The following is an 11,675-nucleotide window of genomic DNA, read 5'->3' as shown; positions in this document are numbered from 1 at the left end:
CCAGCACACGCCTGGCCAGCGTCCTGACTTCCCCCACGGTCAGCCCCCATTGGCGTAAAACCTTCAGAAGCGGTGCAACATAAGCCGGAAGATGTCCGTGGTGTGTACGAAAGTCCTTCACACGCCCTCCTGTCTCCCACTCCTGGAAGAACGGCCGAAACCATCCCTTACAGGAGGATACCCATGGAGGAGCCCTCTCTTTCCAGAGGTTTGCGATATTAGCTTTCAAAAAGGTATTCAAGAGGAATACCACTGGGTTGACCATACCCAACCCGCCTAGTCTCCTCGTACGGTAAGTAACCTCCCTCTTGAGTGGGTTCAACCTATTCCCCCATAACAGCTGGAAGAACAGGCTGTAGACCCGTGACCAAAGAGGTTCTGGCAAAATGCAGACACTTCCCAGGTACATTAACAAAGGGAGCAGGTAAGTCTTGATCAAGCAAACCCTTTCTCTCAGGGTCAAAGACCACCCTTTCCATTGATCCACCTTTTGAGCGGCATTCCTCAATCTTACAGGGTGCTTAAATAATGCTATCATACTATAGAAATAAAAGATGGTAATATACAGCATAAAAAGAAAACCCCAATACAGTAAAACCTCTACTAGCATTGACATCTACTAAGGCAGATTTCAAGTAAGGCTGCTTTTTTAGCCAAAATTTTGTCTCTAGTAACATTGGTTGCCTCTAATAACACCGGTATGTGCCGGCCCACGTGACCTTGCTTCTGAACCCAAGTGATCTCCTAATCGGTGTCTCCTCCTCCTGCTGCTAATACAACCCGCCCATCTCCATCATCGGCGACGGGTAATACACTAGTACAGTACTGTACAATTGCACTCCAATGTAACAGCACAGGGAACACAGTGATAACACTGAAGACAGATAATGATGTCACCTGCAGTTCTATGTAACACCACAGAGAACACAGTGATAATGCTGAGGACAGATAATGATGCCACCTGCAGTCCTATGAAACAGCACAGAGAACACAGTGATAATGCTGAGGACAGATAATGCCACCTGCAGTCCCATGTAACATCACAGACAACAGAGTGATAACGCGGAGGACAGATAATGATGTCACCCACAGTCCTATGTAATAGCACAGACAACACAGTGATAATGCTGAGGACAGATGATATAGTAGATGCGACCTGCAGTCCTATGTAACACCACAGATAAAACACAGTAGCATGTTTAATAATATGTTAAATGTTCATTTATTCTTTACAGCAGTCTTTTTATATTCATTTATTATTATTGTTATTGGTTTTGGTATTTAAAAAACATATTTATTTTTTATTAAATGTGGTTTGGTGTGTTTTTTGGAATGTCTAGAACAAATTAATTGGATTTACATTGATTCCTATGGAAGTAATTGCCTCGAGTTTCATTGGTTTCAAATTTGGCCAATTGCTTCCAGACAGATTACCAACGAAACTGGAGGTTTGACTGTATTTTAGATTCATATAGATAATTGTTTATGGGGAAAAATTAGAAACTGCTGATGGGAATATATTAAAGGCGTTGTCTAGTTGTAAACTATTGGTGGCCTACCCTCAGGACAGGTCATCAATAGTAGATCAGCAAAGGTTCATCACTCAGGATCCCCACCGATCAGCTGTTCATCAGGCTGGTGTGCTTACATACTGAGCTGATTTTCTGCAGAAAGCAAACAGCTCCATTCTTACAGCAGTGGTCAGGCTTGGTATTGTAAATGGTGTTGAAATAAATAGGAACTTGGCTTTCAATACTCAGTTTGGCCACTGTAGTAAGATCGGAGCTGTCCACTTCTGGCAAAAATCAGTTCAGTGTACAATTGCAACAGTCCAGTGAACAACTGATCGGCTGGGATTCCGGGCGACAGATCCCACCTATGTACTATTGATGGCCTATCCTCAGCATAGGTTATCAGTAGCTTACAACTGGGGAACCCTTTTAAGTTAGAAAGCATCATACTGAGGTATAGCTGCCATGCTCGTTGGCATGTACAGAGATTGGAGGAGGTGAGTTGTTTCCACCATATTGTCAACAGTGGGATTCAGGGTTATCTACCTCCGACTTTATAATAGAGGTCTTACCTATCATTATAATCCAGCCTGCCATTATAATGAGATACCTGCTCCTTGACATGTACAGAACAGAAGCTAAAAACTGGCATAAAATCTGCATACAAAGATGTGATTAATGGGGACTATACAAACCATGGTTCGGAGGTCATCTTGATCTTGGTATATGCGCTCACCAGCACACATTAAATATACAATCTGTAGTAGGTAAAATACCGCCAAAAGAGACATCTGTTCTCTAATTATGTCATTGGATGACTCTGGTTGTGTTGGATGACATGAACGTCGTAACGAAGAAAAGTCTTGGAAAATCAAGGCCTCTGTACGGCCGAATTACAATAAAATGGCATTCTGGAAAATGTCAAAATATTATGAAGATATTAGGTCTACATTTAATTGGCATTAAATAAGACTCAGCAGATTGACTAAAGCCATGATTTATCCACAGCCTTTTACTGGTTGTGTAATTTATTCAGTAGCTCCGGGCCTAAACTGATAACGTAATTTTAGCTTAAAGGGAATGTTCACCCGTAACACCATTTCTTTTTAAGTGCAAAATTTGATTAGTTATTTTTCTAATTAGAGATGAGCGAGCGTACTGGGAAAAGCACTACTCGCTCGAGTAATTTGCTTTATCCGAGTATCGCTGTGCTCGTCCCTGAAGATTCGGGTGCCGCTGCGGCTGACAGGTGAGTCGCAGCGGGGAGCAGGGGAGAGCGGGCGGGAGAGAGGGAGAGAAAGATCTTACCTCCGTTCCTCCCCGCTCTCCCCTGCAGCTCCCCGCTCCGTGCCGGCACCCGAATCTTCAGGGACGAGCACAGCGATACTTGGATAAAGCAAATTACTCAAGCGAGTAGTGCTTTTCCAAGTACGCTCGCTCATCTCTATTTCTAATATATCTTTATGGCTGTTGAAACTCTATTTGTCTGAAACAGAGCCTTTATATTCCTTGTATAGACATCTAGTTACAAGATCCAATCCCGGCTACCATCAGCCACCACTAGGGAAAGGCTACTGCATGCAAATTAACCCAGTATGCAGTAAACTCCTAAGCCTTATGGGTCATCAATTGATTGTTTGGTTGTCAAATGTTCCGATGATGCTATTAAGCTAAATATCGAAATAACACACTGAATAATGTTGACAGAAATTACAATAGTTAAACACAGTTACCTTTACCCTTTTTATACTGAAGTTGGCCCACCAGTTGCTGATCGCCACAAGAACAATTTCAGAAACTCCTGCTGGCTATACATCTCTCCTACAATGACAGCTGCAGAGTAAATATAGTATTGCATGGCCAGCTATTCAAATGACTAGATTGACCCAATGTTCGCTACACAAAATGTTTGGAAAAACGATTGTTGTGACTCTCCCCCCTCTTTCTCTCTCCATGCTGCTTCTCTCTCCCCCTTCCCATGCTGCTTCCTCTCCTCCTCTCTCTCCAAACTGCTTCTCACTCGCTCTCTCTCCATGCCACTTCTGTCTCCCCCCTCTCCACGCCACTTCTCTCCTTCTCCCCCCTCTCCATGTTGCTTCTCTATCCCTCTCTGCCCCTCTCTATGCCAGTTCTCTCTCCTTCTCCCCCTCTCTTTCTCCATGTCACTCCCTCTCCCCCCAATCCCTGTCTCTCCATGCCGCTACTCTCTCCCTCTTCCACCTCTCAACTCCCCCCCTTTCCATGCATCTTTTCTTGCCCTTTCTGCATGCCGCATCTCTCTCCATGCCTCTCTTTCTCTCCATGCTGCTTCTCTTTCCCTCTATGCAGATTCTTCCTCTACCTCCATGCCGCTTCTCTGCCGCCCCCTTTCCACAATGGTATTCTCTCCCCCCTCTCCATGCTGCTTCTCACCCCCTTCCCTCTCCAGTGTGTGTGTGTTTGTCTGTCTGTGTATGTTTGTTTCTCCCATGGGCGCTTCTGTCTCTCACAAGTGCTTCAGCCAGCTGTGACATTCATAGCCTCATGATGGTGAGGGAGAAACGTCGCAAAACTATGAATCTCCATAACACTGCTCGCTGCTATACTTAACATGGGGAACTTTGGCATGGCCCAACGGGTCACTCAATGTACCTACCTCAAATTTTTGGATTTTGCAGCGAGGCTGAGGATCTAAGAAATCAAATGACACCAAAATCATCCTCTTAAGGTGAGGCACAGTGGTCAAAGACTGGTGCAAGAAGAAGCATGTAGGATTTGGTGTCCATAGAAATTAGGGATAGGTGAGTTTGCTTCAGCTCTAATCTCCTGGCTCAGAGCAAGGTATCCTGAGCAAGGAGATCTCCTTTATGAAATCCTTAAGTCTTAACAAAGCACGTGAGAACACTACTTCGAACACTCTGCACCGTGAGGCCGCCCATGCAACATTGAAGGTGATATTCAATATTGAGCAGGGTGTCCATGCAGAATGCATGGAACGCTTTGTCAATTCTGATAACTTTACTGAGAAATGCGGCTAACAGTTTGGCAGAATTTGTTTGCTCAACTTCACCTGCAACCCCAGGAAGAAATGTTCATGAAACATCTACAGTTGTATTTGCCTCCATAGATGGGACTTTTATTATGCTATCTCACTCTGCCGAGCAGGTTAAGCATGACCCTGTTTTATATGCTTCATCTCCCTTTGCAAATACTATTATACAGGCCTTTTAGCACAAGTTAGCGCTGCGAATATGCAAAATGATGCACAAAATGAACCCCCTTTATACAATGCCTTACTAGCTGTGACTAAAAGTAATACTGTTTTGGCTTCCCTCTCTGCTCAGGTTGCTAGCGTGAAAGAAGATGATGAATTTATAAGACATGATTTGCAGAAAGTTACTGAAAGATTATCTAAAGCAGAAAAATAAATTAATGAAGTGGAAGAAAAAATTGTTTCTCTGCAGGATACAATTAGTAGATGCGTGCAGTTTATCTGTACTTTGCAATATAAAGCCGAGGATCTGGAACATAGATTAAGGAGAAATAATTTGCTGTTGGCGGTTGTAGGTGGAAGAATTGTATCTGGGAGAGCTTTTTGAGGGATGACTGAAATCAACTACTGGGGAAGATACTTTGTCAGCCTTCTTTGCTGTGGAAACGTCTCATAGAGTTCCTGCTAAACGACCTCCACCGGGTGCCGCGCCGAGAATTGTTTTAATAAAACTCTTGCATTATAAAGATTCGAACATTATTTTAAAGAAAGCAAGAGAAATGAAAGAGTTAACTATGGAGGTCATCGTATGGCTCCTTCCAGATTCTTCAGTGGACATACAAGAAAAACAGATGCAGTTTCAAGATGTAAAGAGAAGGTTATGGATTTTACAGTTTCCTTATGCTAACTATTTGGCATGACTGGGAGTTGTGATGCAGAAGACCCATTTTCTTTGACAATTCTAGGGATGCTGCCTATTAATGAACAATATTTATATAACATTAATAAGTAGTCCTTTTTATTGACCTCTTGCAGACGGCCGGGTCAGATCCCGCTGCAAGAATTCTCGCAACGGGATGCATGCCGTGCCCCAGCAGTGACCAATGCGGCTCACCTGCACTGCTGTCTCCTCGCTCTGCTATATGCCGGCTGTCACCCAGCCGACGCATGCGAAGAGCAGAGCCGGCGCGTCAGCCGTGACGTTTCTGTGCGGGCCTCTGCGAGGCTAGCACAGAAATACGGCATGCCGCAATTGTTTACCGTGCGGTCAAATCGTGGCGGTCTGCATAGGATTGCATTATCTAATGGAATTCTATGGCAGCGGGCACGGGCGGAAATTCAGCATGAAATCCCATCGCAAAACTTCCGCCCGTGTGCAGGGGGCCATTCATGGATTATTGATAGAGTATTTCACGGCCTGATATTAGATTATTTGTTAGATGGGTGGGAGGTTCCTGGGTAGTGTTCCTTAGTATTAGTGCATAGGTGATTAGAGCCCTAGGGGATATGGGTATGTGTGTATGGGTTGAGTGTGGTGGGGTGTTTTTCCCCTCCGCTCTCCCTTTCTGCTCCTCTATCATGGAATGCAGCCAGCAGTTTGTTAGATGTGTAAAACATAACTATTGAACATCACTTAACTCAAGCGGTTAATATCATTTCATGCAATGTGCGGGCTATGGGAGACCAAACTAAGGCTTCATGTCCACGGGGAAAATCAGGCCTGACGCGGATTCTTCATGTAGAATCCGTAGCGGGTCCCTCCTGCCCCACGGACATGAGGCCAAAAAATAAGAATAAACTCACCTGCTCCGGACGATGCGGATCTTCCTTCCTTCCCTGACGGATCTTCTTTCTTCGGCCCGGCGGATGTGCTCGGCACGCCGGCAGCGTGCCGTGCGCATGCGCCGGGCACATCCGCCGGGCTGAAGAAAGAAGATCCGGCCGGGAAGGAAGGAAGAACCGCAGCGTCCAGAGAGGTGAGTTTTAATTCTGGTACGGGTGTTCCGTGGATCCGGACGACTTCCATAGGCTTCAATAGAAGCCTGCGGGACACCCGCACGAAAATGGAGCATGTAGCGTTTTTTTTCCCACACGCGGATCCGCACCTGACAGGAAAAATTACATCCGCAGTTATTTAACTACCTGCGGGTGTCCAATGCATCCCTAGGGGGCGCGCGATCCGTGTGCGGGAAATACGCTCCGGATTTTAAATATTAATTTACCCATGGACATGAGGCCTAAAGGATACGCAGTTTTTTCATCTATTCAACAATTTAAACCAGTTATTGTTTGTCTATTAGAAACACTCCTAACAGGAGATCCTGTGCACTTGCTTCACCATTCTGTATGGGCACATTCTTTTTACCTTGTGAATATCTCTTTTAAGTATGAGCCATCTTTTATAGATTCCACGGGGAGATTTGTTTATCTTAGATGTATTATTGCACAAAGAAATATTTTTTTGTTGGCAATAAATATTCCTCCTTCGTATTCCAATGAATGTAATAAGATGGAATGATGGATTTTGTGGCTATATCTCCTGTTGTTCCTACATTAATTGTGGGCGATTTTAATAATTGTCTGGATCCCTGTTTGGATAGATTTAATAAGTCCCCCATATTGGCTTCTCCTTCGCCAATGGATTAAGGTTTGTGTGATCTGTGAAGGTTGAGAATTCCAGAAATTCGACAATACTCCAGTTGACATAATACACTTTCTAGAATAAACCTCCTAATAGTTACTTCATCTGTGCTTCCTTATGTTTGTAGAGTAGCATATCCATCACGAACTGTGTCTGATCACTATCTATTTCTGGTTGATTATGGATGGTGGGGTATCTGGTTTACATAGAGTTTGGAGGTTAAATCCTTATTGGGTGAACCTTCTTGGTGGTAATGCTACAGCGGAGGAGGCTTTATCGGAATTTTTTCAGATTAATATTGGCTCTTCCTCAGTATCTATAGTGTGGGATACTATGAAGGCATTTATATGTGGTCATTATATACAGAACATTAGCCTACATAAGTCTAAATCTTAGGATGCAACGAGCCTTGGATGCAGAGCAAGTGTATAAATATTCTCCCACGGATCAGGCGGAAAAACATTGGTAAGAGGCATAGTCTCAACTTGCGGATCCTCGGAGAGATGTTGCAAAAAATGTGCACCTCTTTATGAAGCAAAAGATCTTTGAGGAAGGGGAAGCAGGGGGTCATTTTTTTGTGGCTCCTATAATTAAAGGGGTTGTCCCGTGCCGAAACGGGGTTTTTTTTTTTCAATAGCCCCCCCGTTCGGCGCGAGGCAAACCGATGCATGTGTTGAAAAAAAAAGCGGATAGTACTTACCCGAATCCCCGCGCTCCGGTGACTTCTTACTTACCTTGCGAAGATGGCCGCCGGGATCTTCACCCTCGGTGGACCGCAGGTCTTCTGTGCGGTCCATTGCCGATTCCAGCCTCCTGATTGGCTGGAATCAGCACACGTGACGGGGCGGAGCTACGAGGAGCAGCTCTCCAGCACGAGCAGCCCCATTCAACACGGAGAAGACCGGACTGCGCAAGCGCGTCTAATCGGGCGATTAGACTCTGAAAATTAGACGGCACCATGGAGACGAGGACGCTAGCAACGGAGCAGGTAAGTGAATAACTTCTGTATGGCTCATAATTAATGCACAATGTACATTACAAAGTGCATTAATATGGCCATACAGAAGTGTATACCCCAACTTTGTTTCGCGGGACAACCCCTTTAACCCTTTCCAATCCAATTTGTATCCTGGTTTCCCTAGGGGGCTTACTCTTTTTTTCTGCCGTTGTACTGCATGAGGTGACACATTGGATAGGCTCCGACAGCAGAGAGGCTGGCAATATACAGTAAGAGAACTCAGATGAACGTCTTCCAACATCGGAGCTGTACAGCCTTAAATCATAATGTCTTCAGAGGTCAGACAGTGGATTGGAAAGGGTTAGGACACAGAAATCATTATCTTATGTTGCAGCATTGAGGAGGCCTGATAATTCTTTGGTTATAAAGGAGTATGAAATTTTGGAGACATCTTTCTCTATCTTATAAACATGTATGCTTTCAAGTGTGGACTGTGAAGATCTTTATGAATATTTGGCTCCGGTACAATTGCCAATTTTGACTAATGATCAGAGAGTGATGTTAGAGTATTTTGACACTGAATGTGTTGCAGAAGCAACAGTTGCTAATGAAAAGTCGCCAGAGTTGGATGGACTTCTAAATGAATTGTTTAAGCCCTACTATGATATGCTTCTGCCATATTTATTGATGGTGTTTAAGGAATCATCACATGAAGGCATACTTCCACCATCAATGAGAGATGCTATAATTGTCTTAATTCCTAAAACCTTGAAAGGATTTGTTTCTTCCCCATTCTTATAGTCATATATCTCTGTTGACTACTGCTGGTAAAATCTTGGTGAAGGTACTTGCGAACAGTTTGCTTTTGATAATGACTCATTTAATACATGGGGTTCAGTCCGGCTTCATGCCCAAAAAAATTATTTAGATCCTTTGCCAGTGGACTGGTCATTGGAACATACGCAACTACAAATAGTGAAGGAATTCAAATATTAGGGAGTTATGGTATATTCTAAGCCAAAAGAATATATTTCTTCCGATCTACTTCCATTGGTACAAATGTTTGAAGAGAAGGTCAAAGTCTTCTCCAATTGTTAATAATTAGTAGGAAATCTTATTAAAATGTTTCTAATGCCACAACTCCTTTAAATATTTCTAAACTGTCCAGTTTGGATTCCATGACAATATGTTTCTAGACTCCATAAGTTATTTAGGAGTTTATTATGGAATATGAACTCTTCTAAAATTAAATTGGAGATTCCTCAAAGGGATGAACGGCTGGAGGAATGGCAATTCCAAATGTTTGAACATATTTTTGGTGTCTCAATTGCAACAGTTCAATCGGTAGGGAAAAAGAAATAGGATGGGGTTAAATGGTAGACTGGTTTCTAAAATGACAGGTTGTAGCTTCCCCTATAACAGTATGTTAGGGAGGGATGAAAGGAGGATAAAAGGGATTACATCCAACAATTCTTAAAGGGGTTGTCTCGCGAAAGCAAGTGGGGTTAAGTACTTCTGTATGGCCATATTAATGCATATCGTGCATTAAATATGAGCCATACAGAAGTTATTCACTTACCTGCTCCGTTGCTGGCGTCCCCGTCTCCATGGCTCCGTCTAATTTTGGTGTCTTCTTGCTTTTTTAGACGCGCTTGCGCAGATGGGTCTTTTCCCTTCGGCTCGGCAGCAGCTGTGTTTTGGCTCCGCCCCCTTGCACGCATCATCGCGTAGCTCCGCCCCCGTCACATGTTCCGATTCCAGCCTCCTGATTGGCTGGAATCGGCACATGTGACGGGGCGGAGCTATAGGAGGAGTTATAGATTGCCAAAGTTTAAGTTGGAATGATTTTCACCGTGGGAGAAGAGAGGGGTAATCTTTTTGGAACTTTGGGGGTCTTTTTTATAGTTTTGAACAATTTAGAGAGCTGTATGATGTTCCCCATAGCTATTTTTTCCAGTTTCTTCAGTTGTGACATGCTTTTGCTGCTCAGACCCGGTCAGTAGCTGTGGTTACGGTCCATCAAGACCCTTTGGTGAATTTTCTTGGGTGTTCTGGAGCTATGAAAGGTTAATATCGTATTTATATAGACAGATGCTTTCTTACAGCAATTCCCGATAAAGGTAACAGTATTTACAGTATTACGTATAATTCCAAGGATATCCCTATCTGAAAGTCAATGAGTATCACAATTGTATTTAGCGTAGTTTATTATACTCCATTAAAATTGTTTAACATGGGTTTTAGATTAAATTCAAGACTGTCTGAAATGTTATATGGATGGTGCAGATTTAATGCATATAGTCTGAGATTGTGTAAAATTGCGTAAATTTTGAAATGGAGTACTAGAGGTATTTAAAAAATATATTATGGCTATATTTGTCTTAATCCTAGAACTTGTATATCGGGTATTGTTGATGGGCATACTTTTGGGGAATTTAGAAAGCATTGAATCAGGTGCCGATTACTGCCCGTTGTATGCAGCCTCCCAACAGTAGGAGATTTTGTCACAAAGATAAGAGCGATTTGACGGTCTTCTTCAAAAGGAGGATATATCAAAAAAGAGGCTCTTTGACTAAGTCTGAGGAAATTTGGGGAAGATGGTCTGATATATTAGGTAGTCTATATCGAGTGTTGGTTGCATGTCATAGAAAAGCCAATGGGATTTGCAGGGGATGAGGTAGAGAGGAGAAGGTAAAGAAGAGTTAGGTCTTTTTATGTGTCTACATTTTTTTTTTCTGGGGAGTGGGATAGGGGAGATCATGATATGCTTAAATATAGTTATGATTAATTGCATTGTTTGGGTGGGTAATGCTATGTTCTATGTATATGATGCTTATACATGTAGAAATGTGTTAAAATAAAGGAGCAATTGTATTCAAAAATCTAATAAAAAATAATATACTAAATTATCATCCATAAGCCATAATTCTCAATTTGAAAACCAAGGTAAACTTTAAGAAAGTTCAAAATCTTCAAAAAACTTCTACAAAGTTAGATATTTCACACTTCACAACCTTTCCTCTGTAATTAGTAATAGGAACTCTAACCAGACAGATTAGTTTACTCCACTGGTCACTGTAAATGCCAGACAACTTGCAGGAAAGCTTAAATGAGATAAAGAGTAATTGAATTTGAGAAGGGTTGAGGCAGTCACTGTTACATATGGCAGGAAAGGAACAGCATTGGGAAATGATCCAAAAATCAGAATAAGGATTTGTTGACTTTTCTTTATCCAGCAAGAAAGCTCAGTAGAGGGATGATATCAATTACATAACGCAATGACATCCAGACAGCCGGTCACTCAGGTCAGTACAGGTCAGTACATTTGGTGATAACAGTGATAGAAAATAATTGCCATTCCACGGCACATCACGGGAATTGATAAATATGGTTGCTTTGCCATCTACAAAAGTAAAACAGTTTTTAAAGAACCACCGTATAATACCCAACAACATAAATTAGCAAGCAAAAAACAAAAAAAATTCTAAATTACTGACATTACTGTGTCTTAGTGTAGTCAGAAGCCCCTATTATCTGTCTGTAGTGGTCTAATCTACAATGCAGTCATTTGGATCGATACTTTGTATTTTGGAA

This window comes from Eleutherodactylus coqui, chromosome 1 (assembly GCF_035609145.1).
Source record: "Eleutherodactylus coqui strain aEleCoq1 chromosome 1, aEleCoq1.hap1, whole genome shotgun sequence".
Taxonomy (NCBI): Eukaryota; Metazoa; Chordata; class Amphibia; order Anura; family Eleutherodactylidae; genus Eleutherodactylus; species Eleutherodactylus coqui.
This window is presented reverse-complemented; position numbering follows the sequence as displayed.